The sequence below is a fragment of the Phyllopteryx taeniolatus genome, chromosome 17 (genome assembly GCF_024500385.1).
Source record: "Phyllopteryx taeniolatus isolate TA_2022b chromosome 17, UOR_Ptae_1.2, whole genome shotgun sequence".
Classification (NCBI taxonomy): domain Eukaryota; kingdom Metazoa; phylum Chordata; class Actinopteri; order Syngnathiformes; family Syngnathidae; genus Phyllopteryx; species Phyllopteryx taeniolatus.
Window position 1 is genome coordinate 18,857,841 of NC_084518.1, and position 21,994 is coordinate 18,879,834.

The window sequence follows — 21,994 nt, forward strand, 5'->3', positions numbered from 1 at the left end:
ACGACAGAAAGAACTAGCACTTGAACAGGGGTGTGTAGACTTTTTACATCTACAGTATTTGAAGGGGGGTAATTGGCTAATGTCATGTCTATAAATCAACAATCGAATGGCCAGCTAGCATCATTCGTGTTGTGTTGTGTGTGTGTGTGTGTGTGTGTGTGTGTGTGTGTGTGGAAAGAAAGTAATTAAGCATGAACAGAACAGACGCGATCAGATTGCGTCCGATCTTGCAAAGCGCCATGGATGCTTTCCAAGCTTTAAATTAGTCACTTGTGCCCTAGTTGTACATTTTTTATAAATTTATTTCCCCAACTTTTTATTTGGCCATCATTTTGGCTCTGTTACAATTAATTTTAGATCCATGAAATTATATTCATTTATTCCCAACAGTCTATTCTTACTTCTTTTTTTTTATCCACGCAAATTTCAGCATTATGTGTTGCAATGTCAGTCTAAAAGAATATTAAGAAAAATATTAATTAAATAATAATAATAATTTTAAAGAATAGTCTTAATTTTACAAGAAATTGTTCTTAATTATTACAAGAATAATAGCATCATTTTACAAGAAAAAAGGTTTTATTGTAAAAGAATGTCTGGAGGAAACTACTACTAAAAAAATAAAGTCTTAGTTTTTTGAGAAAGGTTGTGAAAAAAGTTAATTAAATATAATTTTAGGAGAAAAATGTTTCTCTTTACAAGAAAAAGCATGAATTATTACACAAAAATTAGGTAATTTAAATAGTTGTAATTTTATGGGACATTGTTTTTGATTATTACAAGGTTAAGGGTGACATTTTTCAAAGAAAAAACTTAAATTAGAATGCCACAGATGCGCTAAAATAAACAGAATTACAGAATTAGTCAGTCTTACAAGAAAAAGCTGAACTATTACAAGAATAAAGATGGAATTTTATGAGTAAAAAAGTACAAACTTTTCAAGAAAATTGTAAAAAGAAATGATATTTCTGCATACAGTACTAGGAGACAACTTTAGCATAGTAGTGGGACAACTATAGTACATGTTACTTGCGAAGCAAAACTGCATTTTTTGACATTGCGAATGTAACTGTAGTACTAGTAGCGCACAGTTGTCAACTAGTGCTCAGTTGTGCCTGACGAGTAATGTACTTGCCCCTACTATTAGCCCTACTATGAGCCAAAGTTGTCCAAAAATGTCATACATGTTACAAAAATTTAACTACTGGCTGCATGTAGTTGCACACTAGTAGTGTGTAATGTACGCGTAATGTACTAGTACTAGTATGCTCGAGAAGGATTCAGCGCACTAGTAGAAAGACGAGTGAGGACTTCTAAAATGTCCTTTTTGCCAAAAAAACAAGAGAAGTTCATCCGACCCCCAAAAATTCATGTTGTCATTTCCTCAAACTTGCAGGCCAACCACCGCACCAAAATTCAAAAAGAAAAAAAATCCCAACGCTAACGTGTTCAAGCTCCCGAACGGGGACGTAGCTGTAAGGTCAGGACGGTTTGTTGGATTTCATCGTATTTACCTCTGACTTTACCTGCCAGTTCACAGGCACACACACGCACGAGAGAGCAGACGCGGTAAATGTCAGCTGGCCTGCAGCCAGCAAAAAAAAAAAAAAAAAAAAAAAAGAGAGAGAGAAAAAGTCCCCCCAAAAAAAAAAAGTCTGTTGCTGTTAAAGTGAAGCTAGGCTACTAGTTGCCATCTCCACTTGGCTTGTGCAAGACACAGCGACCTGTACATAAAAGTTCATATTGAGAGATATTAATTCCGTGGAAAAAAAAAAGGTCCTAATTGGATTACCGGCCATTGAAAATTCATAATTGGGAAATTATGATTTTAATTAATATTTCGTGATTAAAACTTTGTTTTCAAAATATTATAACTGCATTATATTTTCTCGTAAAGAACGTTTCCCGTATAATTACAACTTTATTCTCGTAACATGACACCTTTTTCCCCCACAAAATAGGACAAATTAAGTCATATTTTGTAGAGAATACAGTCATATTTTTGTCTTTCTCATAATATTCTGACGTATGACTTAATGCCCCTGGTAGATTTGTTTTAGTGTATTTCCTATTACATGTTTTGAGTTGTATTCCTTGTGGGTTCTTTATGGAAAATGTGCCATTATAAAAGTGAAGCAGGTATGCTCCCAGGCACGCACGGGCCGGCGGAAAGTCTGAAAACACGAAGTAATCGGTAGATTATAGTTGTAAACCCTAAAGAGAGGACGGATGACTCCGTGGAGACGACTCCTCGCCTGGCGCCGAGCTCACACGCTGTGAAATGCGGGAGATATAAAGCTCGGAGGTAACACCTCGGCCAAAAGCACCGTGACCAAAATAAATGGGGCAAAGCTATTTAAAATGACTCCGGCTTGGAGTACGATGACAGCCTCCGGGCTCTCACGCTACCCAAAAAAAAAAAAAACGAGGGAAAACCCTGACCGGAGAGATTAATCAGTAACGCTTTTCCACACAACAATTATATGGGACTTCAGGTGGATGCCGTGCGGAATACAAAACAAGGGAAGAGACAATGCATTTGGAATAAAAATACAGTTGGAGTAGATGGGGAATATTGTTGCGTGGCTTTTCCTTGCAAGTCCCGAGAAAGTTTGTCGTCTAACCCAGGACTGAGTCAACTTTTGAGATCCGGGGCCACATTTGAGTTTTAAAAACAGACAGATGGAAAAACAGGACGAAAGGAAATATGTGTATGGGAAATAATTGTTCACATTTAAATGCTTTTTATTTGGGATTGACAAGTACCCATCGTGGGTATCTGTATCGGGCCGATACCGGCCTTATTTAAAGGTATCGGTTATTCGTAAAGACTGCTCATACCAGCCGCCGATACTTTAGGCAAAAAAAGAAAAAAGAAAAAAAGAACAAAAATCTTACATAGATTAAGTCCTCCTTGTCAATAGTTTGACACATCGGCAAAATAGAAAGAAGTTTGTGTGTGTGATAGATCATTGTGTTCATTGAAATTCTATGCATCGAAAGTACTCGATGCATCGGTACTAATCGGTATCGGTGAGTACTCAAGAGTGAATATTCATACTGGTATCGGTCTGAAAAAATTGGGTTTTGAATATCCCTATTTTCTCTGTGGTGTACCTTGCATCTGTTGCTAAAAGGTCAGCTAGCCTGTGACCATGAAGACGATCAGCGCCATAGAAAATGAATGAAGGGTGGACGAATGCTACTTTTCTATTGATTTTCCTGGAAATGTCGTCTTGTTCTAAACTGCTCGAGGCTGAACACGTCTCGCGTGACGACTTCACTGAACTTCTCTCTTTTAGCGTTGTTGGACCCTAACCCACATCTGCAAAGCTGCCGCACTTCCCCACAGAGGAGCTGTCATTCCGACTCGGTCGAGGTAAGCAACACGTGTCGCCCCGAATCATCCGCGAGGCTCCGAGCCTGACGGAACTCTCGCAGATGTGTCATCAAACCAAACCGCTAATGTTAGCCTTTGTTGCGCGTGACCCCCGCCGTTGTTCGACCAGCAAGGGGTCCTCTGCGGGGCTGCCGGCGGGGGGAGCCGAGTGGAATTATACTTTGATTCGCAGGCACCCAAGGGGAAATTTAAGAAAAAATACATACTGACTACAAAAAGAGAGGTTATTCCAGCCACAGCGAAAATGGAAGAATGCATGCTGACTAACGTCAAACTAACTCCATGTACAGTGCCGTGAAAACGTATTGGCCCCCTTTGCAAATTCTCATATTTTTGCATGGTTTCCCCACTTTAATGTTTAACATCATCAAAAAACAAACAAACAAACAAACAAATTTACAAAAGTCAAGTAAACATAAAGTGCAGTTTTTAAATGGTGATTGTATTTATTAAGGGGGGGAAAAAAATTCTGAACTACCATTTTCTCGAGAAAATCTGTGGTTGTTTTGTAAAATAATTGTTAAAAAGATGTTCCTTATATACTTGTTTTGCATTAAAATAAAGAGACACACTTGTTATTATTATATTAAATACGGTATGATTTAAGTGGTCCGGCCCTTTTGACATGAATTTGGCTGCACGTGGACCCCGAACTGCAATGAGTTTTTACACCCCCCTGCAGTGTACAGGATATATAACAAGTCACAAATTGATTGTGGTCTGCTGTAGAATGAACTCGAACACGTCCTTTTTATAATATAAAAGACATTTAGGTGCTGTGTAACGACTTTGGATTTCTTTCATGCCGAATGGCATGTGAGGCCGCCACACACACGCACGCACGCACGCATGCATGCCCACAAATGGCCGTAGATCCCGCGTTATGTCCTCCCGGCCGAGGAGAGTACACATGTCCGCTAATGACACGTGGGGTCCTACATACTAATGGGGGGCCGGATGGTGAGAGAGTCAAGAACTTGTTAAGTGGATTTTGAATGATGATGAAGGTCGATGCGGGAATTCAATTTGACGTTGAACGCGTGGGGGCAAAAAAAGAGGGTATCTGGAGACGGTTTGATGTGGAGCCCTGTTGAGGGGGATATAACATTCTTGACATTTTCATGTTCGGAAATGATTTTTGGACAGGATTTCGAAGGATTTAGTACAAAAAGGTAAGCGTGTTAGATATGTCTTTGTTACGACTCAAGGGAATTCAAATGTTTCTCATCAAATTACAACTTCATTTCTTTCATAATAATTCAACTTTCATCTCGTAAACATCCATATTTATTCTCACCATTGTTCTATTTTTTTTTTTAGGTCAAATTCCGACTTTATTCCTAGAAATAATCAAGCACTTTTTTCCCCCCTTAAATTAGGACTCTTGTCATCATCTGTGTTTTTGTTGTTTGGATTATATTTAGTTTTGTTTTCTTTTCTTCCGTGTTCATGTTTTGTCTTGTTCGTTAGGTTTCCGTTTCCACCTGTTCTCGTCAGCCCAGTTCCTTGTGTCGACCAATCAGCTCCCTCCAGCTACTTGTGTCTCGTCCAGGTGTGCCTTGCTGTCTCATCAATTTGTTTGTATTTAATTCCCTTCTGGTAAAATATCTGTCATTTCTCATCTCCCTCTTTTATTTTTAAGTCTACCTGCCAGGTTGTCCGTACCCAACGCCGACGCCGCATCCCCGCCCCCGTACGCGCTACATTGATTTTCTTTTACAACCTGTCCCGTAACGGCGCGGTGACACAAGCGCTCTTGTCATTGCAAATGTCAAGCGATCGGCTTGTCTTGTAAAGGTCAGCGGTTTTTTTTTATGGGATGTTCAACATATTTGAAAAAGGATTACTGCCACGTTGTCAGCGCAGTGCACCAAGTATCCGGCGGCACTGCGCCGTAGGCCGTTGCGTTAGATGACTGTAAATGTGTTTATCAGTGTTAAAGTTGATAAACCGTGAGGAATGGAAACATTATGAAGCCACGGTGTAGGAGTCTCCTGTAATATTATTGTTGGTGCTTTACAAACAGCATACAAATTGGCGACTTTCATCTTAAATTTTGTAGTTTTTACTCAGAAATTGAAACGTGTGATATTACAACTGAAAATGACGAAGTCTATTTTTGTACTCATTCAACTTTTTCTTTAGACTTTATTGTCATATGAGCACAACTTTCTTTTCATGATGATTGAGCTTTTTCTTGTAAAGCTACATCTTTATTCTTGTAATATGTTTTTTTACTTGTACAATCATAAAGATTTTTTATATTAATTTAAATATCTGAAGAAATTCAGTATAAAATTTAGTTTTTCCCTTTTTTCCCTTGTACCTCTAACATTTTTCTATAAATAATAAAAAAAAAATTTCCATAAAATGTTTTGTAATAATTCTACTTTTTTTGTTGTAAAGTTATGACTTTTTGTAATAATTACTTTTTTTAAGGCAAAAATTCAACTTGTTGACTATTTGTAAAAATGACAGTTAAAACTTTTTCTTCACAAAAATATATATTTAACTATGACTTTTTTTTATTTTTATAATGTTTTGTCTTGTAAAAAAATTACGTCTTTACCCCTGAAAAAAATATATAACTTTATTCCCATAATAATTCTACTTTTTTTCTCTGGAAATTACAATATTTTTTGTCAAAATAATTCACTTCTTTTTCCTAAGATAGCAACTTTTCCCTCAGATTCGTAAGTCTTAATTTATTATAAAGTAATACACTATGACCTTTTTTCCTCATAAAATGTTGTATTTATTTTTGTAATAATTCAATATTTTTTCTCTTCATATGAATTTTTCCCATATTTTTTACAATTCTGTAAAATTAAAACTTTACTTTCCTAACAATCTCGCACAATTCTGACTTTTCTTGTGATCCTACAGCCTTATTCTCGTAAAATTTGGACTTTTTTTCTCATAAGATTGCGTCTTTCTTCTGATAATAATTCAACTTTTTTTCTTCCCTTTTGCCTTCAAGATAGCGGTTCGTTCTCTTCGCAGATGTCTGCATATATGTTTTTCTTTCTTTTTCTCAAGCTGCTGGCACAACAGCATTCAAATAATGTTTCTCACTAACCCAATATGTGCATTACGAGTAGTAGCGCAATGTAGCACACTCATCAAGTATTTACGCGTGTCACCGGCCCTGCAAAACATCTTGCAAGGACGTGTTAAAAACTAAGAGCGTGTACATTTAAAATTTTATAAATTGCCACGGATGGTGACCTCTTTCTTTATTGTGATAGTGACGAGAAGGCAAACACAAAAAAAGGCAAACAATTCAAGTGAGTAGGCGCAGTGGTTGGGGGAAAAATAAAAAATAAGATACTCGTTTTATTCTCCAAGGACTTCAACACAAAAAGGAAAACAACTTATCTTTACCTGGAGGTATCAGAGTAGGCGCAGTGTTCTGGGGGGGGGGGGGGGGGGGGGGGGGGGGGGGAAATAAATAAATACTTGTTTTATTCTCCAAGGACTTCAACATAAAAAGGAAAAGAACTTATCTTTACCTGGGGGTGTCAACATGTCCATGAGGTCACTTGGGCGTTATTTATTTATCCTCTCGTCACTTTAGCTGGAAAAGCAAAACAACAATACAATTCAAGGATTCCATTTAAGCAAAACATGCTTTAGACCAAGTGAAAAATGTAAAGGAGGAGGAGCGATTGCTCTGTCACACCAAAGAAAATAACAATTAGAAAATGTAGCTGTGTAAATAACACACAGTGGGGCGACTGTCAAGACGGAGGCTAATTGGAGGAGCAAAAACCCGACAACGACAAGGTCTCGGATTCCCGTCGAGCTGACTGTCAGAGCAAAATAATATTCTGTGCCGCTATATTTTTTTGTTTTGTTTTGTTTTGTAAAGCATTTTTGGCTGTGTTGAAGGAGTATACAGGTTGATTGTGTTCATTAATGTTAGATGTGTTATCGCAGTTCCTTAAATCAGCACTATGGCAAAGCTCCACCCAGAAATTCATGATTTGCCTTTTTTTCCTTATCTTAACCTGAACTAAAGCAATCCTGTGCAGTACTGTGAAATTGTGAGACTTTTTTTTTCATAAAATGATGACTTTATTTTTTTATTGTAAAAATAGTACTTCTTGTAAGATTGTGTATTTATTCTCGGAATAATTAAAGTCTTTTCTCGCAAAATTACTTTATTCTTTCATTAATTCAAAAACATTTTTTAAATGTGTTTTAATGTAAAACTTTCTATTAAAATTGCAACTTTATTCTCGTCAAATATTGTCTTTATGAAATAATTATGATTATTTTTTTCTTTTAAAATGATGTCTTTATAATTTTAATAATTAAAGTTCTTTCATTTTTGTTCATAACAGTTTCATTATTTATCTTGACATTATTCCAGTCATTCTCTGTAATTGCCAAGTTGAATTGGCTGGCATGTTGATATAATTCTTTGAGGGAAATACAAACTGTGCTTTTACTGTCGTTATGGCCTCTTAGTTTTTTCTTTGCGCTTTCCTGACTCATATTTTGTCTTCTTATTGATACCTCCTCCACCTTTGTGTTGTGAAAAACTTCGCTCCTGTCCTTTGTATTAAAGAGAAATGTTATTACCGTTTAACAACTCTTACTTTTGCACCTACAGCAGGTTTAAACGAGGCTTTAATAGAAGCCTTGGTGGAGTATTGTCATCCAGCCAAGTCCATATTTATTTGGACTCCACGTGCTCGGAATGCGGGTCCCGGATCCAGCTGAGGAAGCCCAGCAGTTGTTGTTTTTGTTGTTGCTTCTCTTTTCCCCACTGGGCGCATTCGCATCAAGAAACTACAACAACGGAGGGCAAGGCCTCCTCTTGTAGCTCCAGCCTTCCCGCTTCTTTATCATCACTCTGTGCCCAGAATTCCCCGAACGGTTGCCGGCGTAGTGGGAACAGAGTAAGCTCGGGCGCATCGTGACAGTTCGGAATCGGAGGAGAGAACTCCCCCGCGGTCGGCCCTGCACCTGTCAGACGCTCCCTTGACAGCGGGAGGCGTGCGGGCGCCTTTTTACGTATGCGCGTTTGACAGCGCGCAGCTGTAATTAACTCTACGCGCGAACGATTCCCCCCCCCTGCCTCTCATCTGTCTAAGGTGTCAAATGCAAGGCATGGGGGGCCGTCACATCATTTATGTGGCCTGCTAAAACAAATCATGTGCATCTACATCAAGATGACTCTGTTCCGTTTACATTATGGGACAACTTGTAGTTTTCAGCATAGTTTTAATGCCATTATTTTTTTTAAATGTTACTTTTACTCCATTAATTTGACTGAGACTCTGCGCTGCACTTCTATTTGTATCTATTAATTATTGCTTGATCCTATTTATTTATTTTCGCGGGGGGTTGTATGAGAGACTTGTGCCTTGTGCAAAGTGACTCATTGACTGTACATGAAGCATAGCGGAAATATATATTTATCTTACAGACAATGATAAAGAACAGCTATGTCATATGCTGTTACCTGTGTCTGCCTAAAAATGTCCCGATTTCAGTCTACAAGAACGCCACTTCAAACTTGAAAAAACACATTGCAGTATCGCATGTAATTTTTGCCTGGTGAACCTATTGTGTTATTTAGTGTAAACAAAAGTTAGTTGACAACCATTTCTTGTGGTTGCGTTTGCCTTAATTTACTCCATGCTTAATGAAAAAGTTGAATGCTCTGATAGACTGAAAACAAGGATGCACACAACATTCAGAGTCAAGAGTCAAGTGAAAGAGTTTAAACCCAAATAAAAGGACTTTTACAGAGAAACGCAGAAAAAAACAGCAAGAATAGAATGCAGAAGAAAACAATTGGTGGAATATAAACAAGGATGTACACAACATTGTGGCCCGGCCCGACCACGTACCAGAGGCTAATGCAAGTAGAGTTTCAAACCAAATTATAAGGAGAATTATGGAGAAACAAAAAGAACTGAATAAGTAATTTGCCAGACTAAAAACTAGGACGCACACAACATTGTGGGGTGACCACATGTGAGTGTCTACTGGAACGCTAATCGTCATTAAAGACACCGCCTCCCACATCACACAGTATCATCTTTAATACCGCGCAGGGACCTGATTTACAGCATGCATTGTCGGTTCAGGTGGCTGTACTCGGGAGTTTGAAAGCAGGTCGATCGTTTATCCGGCGAGGTGTTGCCGACCCGCGGCGCCTGCTGCGAAGTAGCATAATATTGATCGTATCATTCGCACATTCGCACGCCTCTGCAGGTGCGACGGAGAAAAATAAACTCTGCTACGTGCGTATATTCGGTACCCGTATTAATAAGTACCACCTGTAGTATTATCGAGGCAGGTGAGCTGCTTGCAGCGGCACTCGGAACGTCGCACCCCGAGGCTCGTACTGAACCTCCACTTCCCTGCCCAGCGTGTCTTGCTCAAAACCAGGTTCTGTTGCATCATAGTCAAATATATATTTTTTGTAACAATGCTGCGGTACAGGAAGGAAATACAAGCGCACGGTGTGAGAAGAGATGACAGTTCGGTGATGCTGAGGAATTAAAATGAAAGTGTGTGCGTGTGTGTGACATCACACTGATAAACTTAAAAAAAAAAAGCCTGAAGCAATCCGACTTGTGACTGCGCTGCAATCCATATATGAAATGTGCATTCCCGTTAGCCATTTAGTTTTGAATTCTATGCAAAAAAGAACAGTTTGGGCACAGCTGCTCTTTGATGTCAGAAGGCTGAATTGTTTTCTTTTTTTCAGTCTCTTTCATGCATCACGTTTTGGGCCCAGTTGCTGGCTCTTTTCTTCTTCCCAGGGTTCGTCAATGTTTCGTCATTCAGCCACCTGTCTCCAAATCCTCGCAGTGTGAGCCAAGCAGGAAAAGAATCAATCAAGTGCATGGTGGGCTACAACTAGGTCCATGTAGCTTTTAAAACCAGTGTATTTAAGGATTAGTACTTGGTTCATGTGAGGGTTTAATTATGTATGTGGAGAGCCTATTTACTGTATGTCGCCAGATGATCTACAACGAGGTTTATGTAGAGTTTGAAACTCGGTTCATGTTGGGTTGAGAACTAGTTAATTGTAGGTGGAGGGTAAATGTAGCTCTATGTCCCCACAGTGTCTGCAACTAGGTTTAGCTAGCATTTAGAAATAGGGTGTCGCAGGGTTTACAGCTAAGTTGGTTTGTTGAGTGTCCACAACTATTTTTATGTCAGGTTTAGAGAGGTTTATGTAGGTTATATAACTACAGTAGGTTCATGGGGAGTCTACAACTTGGTTGACTATATTTATTTAAGGTTTAGAACTATGTTCATGTCGGGTGTAGATCTGCAGTATGTCTGCATAGGAATAGAACTACATTTTTGTACGGTTTAGAAATATGGTGCCCTGGGGTCTACAGCTACACCATGTAAGGCCTGGAACTAGTTTTGTGTCATGTCTGGAATACATTTGTATAGGATTTGGAGATTAGGTTAATGTAGGGTCCACATTTAGGTTTATGTGGAGTCCGGAACAAGGTTGATGTAGGGTTTGGAACTCGGTCAGTGTAGGGTCATTTTTCATGTTGATTCTGGAGAGAACTAGATTCTGTATTGTAGTCTTGACAAAATCTATGGTTTAGGAATAGGTATATGAAGGGTCTATTTACTAGGTTCGTATAGGGTCTAGACCTATGAAAATATATGGACTAGGACTAGGTTCATGTTGGTCTAGACCTAGGTTTGTGTAGGTTCTTGGATGAAATATATCAGAAAGCTGCACTCGTAACCCGGTCATGTTTGTGTTGTCTGTTAGCTTTAGCACTTGAGCTGTCCGTGCCTCATGTGCTTGGAAGCCTGAAGAGTCAAGCCCCCAAAGGTCCTTTAGGTTTTGTCAAGATGGTATACATCTGCAGTGTGTGTCAGCAGACGTGGTTGGTTGTGTATATTAAATAGCACCACTATGGGCCACGACGCGGTCAGACACACACGCACTGACATGCACACACGCGAGCATGCGTCAAAAAACAAATGTGCAAGTGCTTATTTAATCTAATCTGTAGCCAATTTAAGCTCCGCCGGACGCGAGGCGAGAGTTACTTGTTAAAAAGTGGATGTGACACATTCTTTAAACACGGCTGGAGGATTTGTCTGGTCGGCTCAGACCTGTTTAAAGGGAGTGCATGCACACAAACTGCTTCTGGCTAAAGACATTGAGATTGGTTACATTACAGTGCTGACTCCCACATAAACCTAGTTCAAGACCCTACAAGAATAGTTTTAGACCCTATAGGAACCGAGGTCTAGACGCTATTTTAATCTAATTCGAAACCCCACATGAAACTAATTATTGACCCTACATAGACATAGATCTAGCCCCTAAAGGAATCTAGTTTTAGACCCTACATAAACTGCATCTATACACTGCATTATCTTAGGCCACCACCCTACATTGATCGAGTTCTAAGCCCTTCATGAACCTAGGTCTAAACCCTTCAAGAACTTATTTCGACACCCCTCATGAACCTTATTTTAGGCCCTACATAAACTTAGTAATAGACCCTATATAAATCAAGTCTGGACCTGACATGAACCTAGTTCTAAATCCAAAATTGACCGGGTTCCAAGCCCCTCATGAACCTATTCTAGACCCAACATGAACTTAGTTCTAAACCCAACATAAACCTAGGTTCAGACCCTGCATGAAACAATTCTAGACCCTTTATGAACCTTATTCTAGACCTTACATGAACGTAGTTCTAAAGCCTACATCAACCTAGTACTAGACCCTACAATACCTCGGTTCTAAACCAAACATGACCCAAGTAGTCTTGACCATTTATGAACCTAATTCTAGACCCTACATGAGCTTAGTTCTATATTCTACATCAACCTAGTACTAGATCCTACAGTAACCTGGTTCTAAACCCAACATGGACCGAGTAGTCCTAGACACTACATGAAACAAGTTCTAAACCCTACATGAACCTAGTCTAGACCCTACATTGACATAGTTCTAAACAAAAACCTAATCGAGAACCAAAATGGACCTAGGTCTAGACTGTACGTAAACCTGCTCTCGACCCTACATGAACCTATGTCTAGACCAGTTTGACTAGACCATATATAAACCTAGTTCTTGATCTTACATCAACCTAATCCAAGACTTTTCATTAACCTAGTCCTGGTCTCTACATAAGCCTCCTCTAGACCATTCATTAACCTTGACTAGACCCTATACAAACCTAGATGTAGACCCTCAATTTAACCCACAACATAACAGGAGGGTTACAAAGTTAGCTTATCCCAGTTATCCACTTTGTCTTCGAAGTGTCCTTCCTTCCTAATATTGAAATATATTCTGTGCTTTCTGGCTGTCTGGGCCCCTCGCATGGCGCCAAGCGTCTTTGCCGTTGTTTGTGTCGAGAGAGCTCGTCACCGCCAAGAGCGATAAATTCCAGTGGTTTGCGGTGGGATTGAAGACCGTATCAGTTAAGGGATGGATAGAGCAGATAGAAAGTGGTTGGAGTTGAGCTGGGAGGAAGCTAACAATTTTCTGCATGAATCAGCAACACTTATCGCAGCAGTCCGGGGGGGGGGGGTAAATATGGAAGGTGATGCATAAAGACATCCTATGATGGTCCTTATCAGAATTGCTAAAACCAGTTAGCCTCAGAATACCTTATTTGAAAACTGTAAACAATATTTGAATTTGTATTATGATTTGGTCTTTCAAAGCATTTTCTAACTTGGACACAATATTTGCCTTTGATCTGTTTATCATGCGTAGCTAACTTGCATCAACCGCACACAAAGCCGATTTTCCACCAACCGCAAGAGAGACCGTCGGATAAATCATGCACTATGGCGCCTCTCGCCACAAAAGCTCTGTTTAAACTTTAATGACCAAACGCAGACATCTACATCATCATGAAAACACAACAGAATAAAACGTTCATTTTTTATGGCTGATACCGCGCCGCAAACTTAAAATGCATGAACGAGTTTAAGAATATGTCCGGTTTATTACCAGTAAAAGTTTTCACAGTGATGTATATTGTTGACATACTTTCCGATTAAGATGTTAAAAATATGTTCTCGCAGTGACGACACCAGCCATAAATCCAAAGTAGAAAACAAACAAGCATAAAACGAAGACAGCGACATCCTCACTCAAACTAAATGGGCGACTCTTCCGGGGTGGACGACTCGACGAGCTATTACTTTTCTCAGCCAAAGCGCGTATCGTTGCCCAAATATTGGACTTTTTGTATGAAGAGATAAAAGGCAAGATAATATACAAAGCAATAATGTGAATAAATTGATCCAATGGCATTGCTTCAAAGACAAGCGCTTACTAAGAAACATTCAATCACATTGTTGAGGGTGCACATTAAAATATCAAAGCTGTCGTTTTTATCAGAAACAATACAAAAACATTTTAGAGAAAATCAAAACTAAATAAAATTCACACCTGAGTTGCATAGTTGTATGTTTGCCAACATTTAGCAAAACCCAAGACAATATAAAAAAAATTGCATTGTAAGTAGCTACGACAACAATTTAGCCGACAATGTGGTGCTTATTCGCTAAACTTGAGGGCCGAATTTAAAAGTTGTACCGTTACTAATTATGAAAATGTTGGCAACACACAAAAATGTAAGTTTACAGTGCATTTGGACATACCATAAGTCGTTACAACGGCAATGTAGCCAACTTTGTAATGTTGTTTTCCACAAAACAAAAGACTATTAAAAGGTTGTACCTTCAGTAGTTCCGATATTTATTTATATTTTTTGCCAAAGTTATTGTGTTGTTTATTTGCAAAACTCAAGACAATTATCAAAATAATTCCTACAGTAAGTAGCTAGGACAACAAAGTGACATTTTAAAAATAATTTTCCACGAATTTTTAGACAACTATAAAAGTCATACCACAAGTAGTTATGACGACAATTTAGCTGACATTGTGGCACAAAACCTAGAGTAAAAAGTTCCTAATTGCGAAAATGTTACCAATATTTTTTGTTGTTTATTCACAAAAGTGAAAAAATGTTTTAAGAAGTTGTAAGTAGTTACAACATTTTAGTAACATTTTTTGCCATTTTACAATGGATTTAGTCGTACCTTAATTCGTTACCACAGCTATTTAGCCAACTTTGTGATGTTGTTTATCGCAAAACTCAAGCCTATTAAAATGTCGTACCGTATGCAGTTGCCAAAATTATTTTACCACCGTTATTGTATTGTTTATTTGTAAAATTCAAAACAATTATTACAATAATTTGTACTGGAAGTTTGTTTGTCTTTCAATATATAACTGGACACCCCAAAAACCTGGATGCTCCAGGTCCGATATTGGGCCTTTTTATAGGAAAACCGCCGTAAAGTTCGAATCAAACTACATTATTGGGCGGAAAACACTATATCAGCGATTGGTACTGTCTTTTCTTGTTCTCCATATACGCAGCAAACTAATGACTGGCTGGTGGAGAGCAGTCAGTTTCCCAGTCAGCCACACAAAAAGCCAGGCCACCCGCATTTTTGATATATGAGGCAATAACCTGTAACGCAATGAAGTCACCTCCAGACCCCGTCATTGAAATAATAATGACTTATAACACTGAAAGTACCATTTGAGTCTCCTTTTTTGTTATTTTACTGCAATATTTGATCGAGAGTGCAGAGGGTTTAAGTGCCAACACCCCACCAAACTCATAATTCAAAATCATTTACTTCAGCCAAGTAGATGGCCGTGTAATTCAAATGTTGATCTTGTCACTGTCGCGGAAATGTCAAATTTAAAAGGATTCACTTAATGGATGTGCCTTGACTCTGCCGTGACAACTTTTCTAATTGAAAATATTCTTAATGCAATAATAAATGACGGACAAAAATTCATCAAGAAACTGAATACATCTCAGATAATTGTTTTGCTAATTGGCTAATGGTTATATAAGTAACTATTGGGAAATGACTCTTTATACAGTATTAACGTAACTTTTAAATGCAAGATGCATCTTTCACAAGTTCCCCTTTCATTTAATAAAAGTTAGCAAAGGAAGCAGCAAGCATCTTACCCTTCTAATGCTAGTGTCCCTTTAGCATCAGTTGCTTTGCATTGCTCCGTTCTCCCTTTCCAAGTAAATCTTTTTATTATTGAGAATATTTTTTTTTAGCTAAGTGGCTATTAGTTTATAGCAGAGTAAATACATTTTAAAAAAAGGCATTTTAAAAAGGTTAGCGATATGCTTTGTCTCGGTCGCCTGCTAAATGGTTCTGCTATAGGAAGTGCTTTGACCTGTTTTGCCGAATTTGGTTGCGCTTGTACGGTATTGTTTTGGGAATTGCCTTGGGGTTTTTTTTGGCGCGAAAACAAAAAAACAAACAAAAAAATGTGACTGTTACTGATATATGATAAAATAAATATATATATATTTTTTTTTTTTAACTGACGCTAATTGTTCGTAGCAGTATAAATTACACTATTACAATTAGCATCCTATCAGAATAATGCTAGCTTTGCTTCCACTTCCCTTATGTCGCTTATATAGTTCCTGGTCCCTGTACTCGCATTCCGCCTCAAACTTTTTCACATATATTATCTGTTTTGTTGTGCAACAGCATGAAAAAGCACCTGCCTGTAATAAACAAGGCACTAATTAGCCGTCACATCCTAGCAGCCGCTGGGCTGCCGCTACATAACGTCAAACTGTAACTCAAAACGTTTGTTTGAAAAAGGCCCAAAAAAAGAAACGTAAATTGATGAAATGCATTATTCATCACTGTTGCCACTACTGCGCTGAATTGAAATTACATGGCGTGCAGCTCATCAAAATTTTAAACGTCATTTGTGATTAGTCGAAACAGTTCATTATGAGGGTGGATAGGCTGAACCAGGCTAACTTTGTGGAAGTTTTATGCTAATTGAGAGAATGTATTAGGATGGAATGGTTAAAGAAAATAAAATGATTTATAAGTTGGAAAAAACACGGTGGAGACTGGTTAGAACGTCAGCCTCACAGTTCTGAGGACCCGGGTTCAATCCCCGGCCCCGCCTGTGTTGAGTTTGCATGTTCTCCCCGTGCCTGTGTGGGTTTTCTCCAGGGACTCCGGTTTCCTCCCACATCCCAAAAATATGCATTGATTGGGGACTCTAAATTGCCCGTAGGCATGACTGTGAGTGCGAATGGTTGTTTGTCTCTATGTGCCCTGCGATTGGCTGGCAACCAGTTCAGGGTGTACCCTGCTTCCTGTCCGTAGACAGCTGGGATAGGCTCCGGCATGCCCGCGATGCGACCCTAGTGAGGAGAAGCGGCTCAGAAAATGGATGGATGGATGGAAAAAAACTAAACATCACAGGCTATAAAACAAGTTGCTCACTGTAATTGTTTAAAATTCTCACGGACGGCAATGCCGTAAGGGCATATGGCAAAAAATAGACTAGGTAAGAGGTCCGAAAAATTTGAATTCAATGACAGAGCATGTGATGGCGAGACATACTAAGGTAAAGGGACTCACAACCAGAGAGAATCAAAAACAGATAACGCATGGGGACACGACAAAAGGTCCGTGTGGTATAACCGTAGAGAACCTAAATTGGGACAGAGGACGGATGTCGGCGGCCAACACGGTGCAAAAACCGACGCCCACACACTGTCACGGTGCCCCCTAAAAAGGCTGACGATTACAATTCAGGACAGGTGCGTCACCGATGTCAACGCCCACCTTTGCTCACCCAGACACTGCAACACAAAGAAAAACAATTGGAAACACAGGGCCATGACAAAAATAACTTGGAAACAAATCGTACAAAGACTAAAACGCCCACTTACGATGAAAAAAGGTGAAAAATGTCATTTACAACCATTTTGTCAAATAATCAAATTTCAACAAAGATGCACTTGTTCTTCTTCTCTTCTAATTCACACTCCTGGATGAACTGCTTATGAGCTGCCATAATTGCCATAATTTCAACACGCGAAAACTTAGCCGCCGGCCTTTATTAAGTGTAAAAAAAAATAGATAAGCTGTATGTAATACAAGAAGCTGCAGAGAAAATGAACACCGCTTAACTTTTTTAATAACAGAATCAAATGAGTTGTACTGAATATGAGAAGAGAATATTTACCTTTAGTGTCTGCTTCCAGCCGTCCTACTTTCCCGCAAAGATGCAATTAGCTACGACCTACTTCGAGAGCGGGAGACATGATGTCTTTTTAAATTGCCGTATTTTTCCCGGCACGCTTGCCAGTCAAAACTGCAGGAGAGGGGGAAAAAAGAACTAGCATATAATGACCCCGCTCTTTCTGGGAGGTTAATGAACAATTAGCACATTTTCGAATGCTTTCATTCATTCAGGCAAATTCATTCAAATTATGGGTAATCAAACTGAAGGGAAACAAAAATAGAAACAAAGTTTAAAACATTGCAATAATCATGTTGATACTTTATGGACTTGTTTTATTTTTGTTTGTCTGCCAGACCTGAAGAGGGTGATGTATTAGTAGGTAAGCGACATGTTTAAACCTACATTATGTTACTATTTTTGAGATGACACAATGCTAATGAAGAGATGACACAATGCTAATGAAGCCTATCAGCTCCTGTAACATCTTGATGTATTTTTCAGTACTTGATTTTTTTTATATTTAGTGGACGCCTGATTCATTTCCTGCGCTGGCCCAATGAAAATGAAAGGACGGAAGACTTTGTATGCAACCATTCTGCGCGTCACAATCCTTCTCCTTATACTTGTTGCAGCACTCATTGCCCAGGTTTTTTTTTTTTTTTTTTTTAACACTCTATGCCAGAAAACTGTCAGAAGACCTTGTACGCCACCATTCCACTATTTCTGCGCGGTTTCCCCCCCAAAAAATGAACTAAAAAGCCAAACACGGTGTCTTGAGAAAAATGTTTGGAATGTGTTTTTTTAAATAAGATAACCTCTTGCTGAAGCAGCATGTGACTCATTATGCGAGGCTATTTCTAACGGCCTGTTCCAGCCTGCAAACACTTGTATGTTCGGGGGTTTCGTTGACGACTCTGAGGTTAACTTTTTACCTTCCTTTGCTAATCCTTGTTCCTGGTGACACTACCGCCATTAAAAGGCTCTCAAAGTGAGGTAGTGAATACGATGAGCCATATCGAGCGTCATCCGCTTTTCCCGGATGCTTGACCTCTCTGGCTTTCATATGACAATCATTAATAAAATTGTCGCCTGGATGCCTTAATCCGCGTGCTGTGATGAGGGCATCGTGTCGAAACTCCGCGGTGGTGCGTTATGATTGAAAGCTCTGGACTGCCGCTCACACGTTTGTTTGCAGATGATCCGGCGTCCTTGCTTTGAACTTGGCACTCGTCAATCAATTGCCCACTCCGGGGTTGTCTCGCAGTCATGGAGGCCAATTGTGTGTTTGTGTGTGTGAGAGAGTGTTTGCGTGTGTGTCTATGAGGTGAAGGCTTGACCAGTAAGTTTTTAGTCACTGATTGATGCCCTGTGAAAAGTTCAGGCAGCAACAGTATGTCCGTTTAAAAATGTGATTTAGTCTCACTGATCACTTAAGGAACAGAAATAACCTCAAGTTTAATTTAAATGTGTTCCGTCAAACCCCTTTAAAATATCGCATTTCACTAAATAGGGCACTTGTTCAAAGATATAATTTGCCTATATGCAATTTTGGCGTAAATTAGATAATGAAAAAATACAACGGAACACCGTAATAAACACTAAGAGTTGTCTTTTTAAGCTTAGAAGAAGAGGAGAAATTGCGTAGACCAGATGCAGAGTACATAAGGCGCTTGGACTAACATTCAAATGTGATCACGAACATATAGTTGTGTACAGTTATTCGGAACACAGCGTACGAAATCACCTCGGGCGATATACTTTACCATGCTGCTTGACACAAGATATTAACATATAAATACATGTAGCCGCCCTGATCACGTAAATTCCAGAAATTGTCATAAATGTGCTGCACGGAACGCAGTGTACAAGATCTTTGCACTAACAGGAAGATCACGTGTGGATGCCTCACTCTGGTAAATTACAGCAGGATATTCCCATAACTGTGCTCCATGGAACATAGTGTACAAGATCTTTAGGCTAACAAACGCAAGGCATCAAAAAAAAAACACTCTTACCTCGGTTATGTCGAGTTAACTCCGCGGCCAACCTGAAGAGCTTTGAGGACGCTCTATTAAAAACTCCCAGATGAGGCATGGAATAGAAAGATAATCAACATTTTCAGTGACGTGAATTGTCGGAAAACAAACGCCTATTTGCTATGCACGGGCACGTCATTTGCCATGGGCGACAAAGACTCCCTGTTTCTGTTGCCTTGGGCCACTATCACATGTTTACGTGACCTCTCGATGCCTGAGACGACATACTTAAAACGGTCCACTGGTTTTAGTGTGTTAAGGGCGATATTAGTGTGGTTCATTGCCACGTTTCCCAGAAACAGCAAAATGGAACATGATGGTCTCCTGCTTTTTAAACTGGTTTAAGATCACAGCAAGGGGTGAGAAATTGGTGAAGGGTGTTTTAAGTATGAAAAGCTACTAAGTAGAAAACTGCCAAAATCAAGGCTTAAAAGTTAATCAAATGTAATTTTATGAGGTTTTAGATTTGAGTTTTTTTTCATTATTTCATACTTAATCCAAAGCTAAGACAATATTTGTTTATTCTTTTCACATAGATAATGTCTCTGTAACCATTAAAAGATGCGATCCGTCGGCCGAACATTCCAGCTACTGATTTTTCGGTAAAAGCAGGCTGACAGACGTCATTCATTACCACGAGCATCTAACACCTGAAAAGTCAACAACGGCCTTGCCTCTCTTCTGACGTCCATTACAGCCGATTGGACTGTCGGTGCAAATGTGTCATGACTAACGCGATGGTGACTCCGAAGCTCATTAGGGGCAGGGGCCATCCATCGTCTTCTAAACAGCTTGTGACAGGCCGGAGTCCGGCGATTCCCCCCCCCCCCCCCCCCCCCCCCCCACACACACTTCCAAGGTGCCTTTGACTGTGTTTGACAGGCGTGGCTACAGTAATCAATGACAGAAGACTCGAAAGCAGATCTGATTGTTGCTGGCCGGCGGACACGGGAAGAAGTGACCAGATGCAAATAAAAACTAGCTCCTCGGAACCTTGGAGGAATTTCTGAATGTCAGAACCGCTAACAACCGATTTAAAGACTTCACGCACAGCGAGCAAGGAGGCCATGTAAGGACTTTGGTCTGTCAAGCTAGAAAACAAGGCTCAAAAGACAACTAAAGACGGGCATACACTAAATACACTAGATAGATACACAGAGTTTAAGTGCAGATTGAATGTACTACTTCCTAGAACAGTAATAGAGTTGCTAAAATCAGATTAGATAGGCTGCAGCTCAACCTAATGACAACAAGCAGTATAGAAAATGGATGAATGGTTGTATTGTAGATTCAAAGGTACTTGACGGCTGCATGAATGTCAGAGTTTGTGTACACCCGCAAATTGGGCTCCTCTCTTCTTCAGCAAAGAGAGGTCACAATGTCAGGCCAGACGTAGCGATCAGAGGGTCAAACATTACAGAGCACAGATCCATTATTGAGATCATGCCGTGGAGGATATTACATGATTAAGATGAGCTGAGATGCAGTGCGGGGTCACGAATGAGTGCACAAGAAGCTGGGTGCTTTAGCCTCATCAGGCCGGAGAAGAGTCCAAACTCCAAATGCAGACTGTGATTATGCACATTCATACTCAAATTTCATTAACTACCTCATTTAAATCAAGTTTTATTGCAAAACAATAAAAAAATTAAAAACACAAAATGAGGTCAAGCCCAGCTGTCCCTAAAGTACCATCAATTCCGGAATCACAAATGTGTCTGGAATGATGATGACGACCAATGGAAATACAAAGCGAAATTATTTGTTAACGCTTGTGCTACATTTAATTCCCTTTAATATATAGTTATACAGTAAATGATTTTAGAGCACCGTAGAGGCCTCTGCTAAGGCAAAACGGTGGCGCATGCATCCTGCCTCACCTATTTCCAGCGTCAGTGACCCCCCCCCCCCCCCCCCCCCCCCCCCCCCCCCCAAGGGTCATCCCACTTGTGACATCATTTTCACAGACCTCCAACAAGTCAAACCTTCAACAGGGATTTGAACGCTGGTTTAGTCGGCTCAACAACCTGAATGGAATCTATTCTTTGGCATGGAAGCCACACCATGTATGTCAGCTGGTCACCTATCCTAATGGTCATCCTACTTCTGACACCATTTTCAACATCACTCCAACAAGCACAAAACAGTAATGCATGTCTTCATGTCTTCATCACATCTCGGCTGGAGTACTGTAATGCATTTTACTTTGGAGTCAGCCAGCCCTCCCTCAAAGTTCTCCAGTTGGTTCAAATTGCTGCTGCTCACCTCTTAAGTGGAACACATCAGAGGGAGCAAATAACTCCTATTCTGGCCTCCTGACACTGGGTGCCTGTGCACTTTAGTTAACCCCCCCCCCACCCACACCCCACCCCCTGAGATCAGAAGATTATGCGATTTGTTTTCAAATCTCTAAATGGTTTCGCCCCGCCTTACCTCTCTGAACCGCTCCTCACAGTTATCCCAGTTGGGACTCTA

At 39.7% G+C, this 21,994-nt stretch overlaps 1 protein-coding gene across 7 annotated transcripts in view; it reads right to left on the reverse strand.

The window, feature by feature from the left end:
- sgcd (sarcoglycan, delta (dystrophin-associated glycoprotein)) overlaps nt 1–21,994 on the reverse strand; it is a 171,815-nt gene that overhangs the window by 140,623 nt on the left and 9,198 nt on the right. For 4 of the 7 annotated variants that reach the window (XM_061750987.1, XM_061750988.1, XM_061750989.1 and 1 more), the window contains 2 exons: nt 6,913–6,977; nt 6,785–6,812 (listed from right to left, as the gene is read on the reverse strand). The gene's annotated coding sequence lies outside the window, so the exon portion shown is untranslated. Of the gene's footprint in view, nt 1–6,784; nt 6,813–6,912; nt 6,978–17,483; nt 19,465–19,498; nt 20,327–21,994 lie in introns of those variants that run through there. The other 3 variants (XM_061750991.1, XM_061750986.1, XM_061750990.1) reach the window with 3 other exon arrangements.